Genomic DNA, 3,581 nt, shown 5'->3' with positions numbered 1-3,581 from the left:
AAGCAGATTTTTTTAACTATCTTCTCTACTTTTTGCTGTAACAGCAAGCCTTGGCAGAGCCAGCTAATCATAGCCCTATTCAGCAAGGCACCACATTCATTGGGACAAATTTGCTTAATTTATAAATCTGACATAAATTGGGTTTTTTTCATATTGGACAGAAAGGACGTAAGAAGGGCAAATCACAAGTCTTTTGACAGACTCCCGGTAGGCAATTCAAGGGCAATTCAATCACTGGCAAATCTAATCATTTAACATCAAYCCAATTTAGCTTCTGTTGAATATTAGGAGCAAGCAGTCACTTACATTATGTGGAGACAAAGAACTTCCTTCATACTGAACATTTACACTTAAATAAAGGAAGTAAATTATTGCCCATCCTGTTACTAAGAATTTGTTCACCTGATGTTGCATCAGTTTACTTGAAATGGGAGACTCTGGTTTTAAGTGATGTTGTGACACTTGTAAATGGGCAATCGTTCTGTCACAAAGTGTACCTAAAAAAAAAAATTCTCTCTAATGAGTTTGCCATTTATTTTACAAAAGTTTAAGGAAACTAATGGCCATAAGGAATGTGTGGTTCTTAGCCAAGTCTGTCTGTCTGAATAGACTGTTGGCATTGGCATTTTCTGGACATTCTGTCTACTGGCTTGAATTGAATTGAATTTTAGTACTAATCATTATTCAGTTAATGAAAGAGGGAGGTTGTTGTTTGGGTCTTTTTCCCCTTCTAAGGCTCCTGTAGAAATGAAATCTGTTGCTGTGCATAGACCATCACAAGGTATACTCCTCACTTTGTATTCTTGACCTGTATCCCTCTCCTACTCTCCTTTGAGGATTAGCATAAAATTTTGTTGAAGCATTGGCCTTTGGCTGATCTTTTCCATAGCCTTCCTGAATGAAACTTGAAAATACAAGAAGAATTGGTCTCATTTCAGGGATTAATGACAATTCTAAAGAGACCAATAACAAATTCTTCTAGGCTGCTTAACTGCACCGAAGYATCTGAGCCACTGACTCACTCCAGGCTACCACTTTCTGCTGAATAATTTTACATGCAAGTTATTTTAAATGTGACCTACAGTATCCCAAAGTACCCCAGGCTCATCTGCTTTTATATTATAAACATCCTGTTTCTTGAAGACAACATAGTTMTGCAACTTTGGAGCAAGGATGAAAAAAATAAGCAAACAAACTTCAAATGCAGCTCTTATATCACTGGAGGAAACACAGAATAGGTAGACCTGGTCAAATGCAAGGCACTTATTTACATGCATGTTATAAGGACTAAAATTTGGCCATGGTAGAAATAGGAAGTGCTGTCTTCCCTCTTTTCAAATCTGCCTTTAATATGCAGTATTCTCTAAATAGAAGATATTAGCATGTTTCTAGCCTCAAGAAAATTATGAAGGGGAACTTGGGTATTCACTGCAAATTWTTTCCTGACACTACAAAGGTCTAGGATTATTTTGGCACCAAAGTACTGCTCTGCTACCCTGTGATTTGCCTTTTCCCCTTGGTAATTCATAGTGACAGACTTTTAAACAGAATTACATCCCCCTAAGCAATTTCCCGTTCTCTGGTAATGGGCAGGACAGCACAAACAATAAAGAAACATGACTGGAATACAGACATGGCTGTCCTTGTTTGGCATCCACACACAGTTAGGTGTTCAGCCTTTTTTCTCCAACAATAACAGAGCCCCTGTGCCTTCCATGCATTTTATTTCTGAGACAAAATCAGTATGTTTGGGAACATGCATAGAGAGGGAAAAAAACTTTAGAAAAGAAACCCTGAATAGACCACTGAAAGTTGCTATTCTCATGAGACTGGACCTTTAAGGCAGCTCAGCTCTTTCACAAACCTATTGTTGCTATGCAAGAATGCTCTTATTGTGGACATGTATTTTATCCAGTCTYCTCATCCCTTATGTCTGTGCTGTGATTTTATAATTGAGAGGCATACACCTTTTTAAAGAGCTGCAGAATAAGATGTCTTGCTGMCACTCATGGCTGTCATGGAACAAAAAGCCTTTTTGAGCATTGAGCTTGCTGCAGACAATGAAGGAACCGTTGCCTTTTAAGCACAGAATAGTTAACAAACAGCCTGGAACATGCCATAGTTCTCCTCCTCCAAAATCAGTCTATGGGTAAGGTAACTCTATTTTCATGTCATTTACATATACAAGCCCTTTTCATGACTTTGAGAAGAAAAACAAAAAAAATATTATAAGCCTACAGATATCTAGAAGCCCCTGTGTGGCAATCACAGAACTTTATTATTAAAGAACCATTACATATTTTGTTTTCTTTTGCATGTATATTCCCCACYTTTTGCATACCATAAAACCAGAAAATAGAATCAGAGTAACAGATTATGCACTGGTATATCTTCATTCACTTCCACATCCACTTTCACCCACTTCCATGATAAGATTCACTGTTATAAATTGATAAGTTTGACTCTAGCCTTAAACCTTTTTTTCCTTTCTTCCTCATCTAGAATGAAACAATTTTTCCATGATGCCAGCCAACTGTCTGAGACAGCGGTGAAAACTGCAAGAGAGAATTCATAATTAGCCTCTGTGGCTCTGTTGCCAACAACCTTTTAATCATCAGAGATTTTTTTCTGAAGATGTTGGGTTTTGCCCTTGTTGCAGAAGAGGAAGGGTCTGATTCTGCTCGTAAAATTTATAGGACTCTATGTCATTAATTTATTTTCCTTTTTCTTACAATTTTCCCGTGCTGCAGTATGGGATTCAAATGTGAACTCGCTTATGGTCTGACACACACACACACTATGGATTGCATTGCAATAGTATGGAAAAGTCACCTATGGAAGAGAGGAGCAATTGGCACTGAAGCACCTTCCATGAGGGAAAAATTAACAGAAATCTGGTAGAGCTCTGGTTTTAGATGGAAAACATGAAGTCAGACTCTCAGGCCCAGGTCTGATCAAAGATCCTGGTGCCTCATGGTCAATTTTAAGGCACTTGGTCCTCCAAAACTGAAGCCAGGCCTCTAAGTCTCTGTTACGGTCAAAACTTGGTCCCTTAAAAAGGGAACTAAARGAGAGGGTTTGTTTGAGTCAGGAGCTGTCTAAAAGTTTGCATTAATGAAACTTTGAGCCTCATTTTCCAGGTACCTTATTCAGCTCTGCACTGAGATGTCTCTGTTACAGATATGCAGCTCAGAAGACTGCCATAAATGTTAAATGCTGTTACCCTTCACCTACAAAAGATGAAAAAGGAGCACACTGCTAGATTTCTTTTATGTGGTAGATGAAGAGCAAGGCTAATTTTTTTTTYYTTTTTTATTAATCCTGGAGTCCTTAGATCCTACACACTGTAGTGTCTCACCTACAGATTAGGCAGGACAGATCTCCTGTTGTGTCATTAACACAAAGTTTAAGAATCATGGGCTACATTTTGACAAGTTTTACCATACTTTCTCCCTCCTTAYTCCAGACTTAATGACTTAATGAAGACAGAGTACAAAAACAGTTGTGGCAAGTTAGAATGTGGGAATCCTCTTCTTGAGTGACTGGACCCCAAGCCATGTTTTTCCTGACCCACAGAAGTT

Source organism: Malurus melanocephalus, unplaced genomic scaffold (assembly GCF_030028575.1).
Source record: "Malurus melanocephalus ecotype Western Australia unplaced genomic scaffold, MMel_1.1 scaffold_202, whole genome shotgun sequence".
Lineage (NCBI taxonomy): Eukaryota > Metazoa > Chordata > Aves > Passeriformes > Maluridae > Malurus > Malurus melanocephalus.
This window is presented reverse-complemented; position numbering follows the sequence as displayed.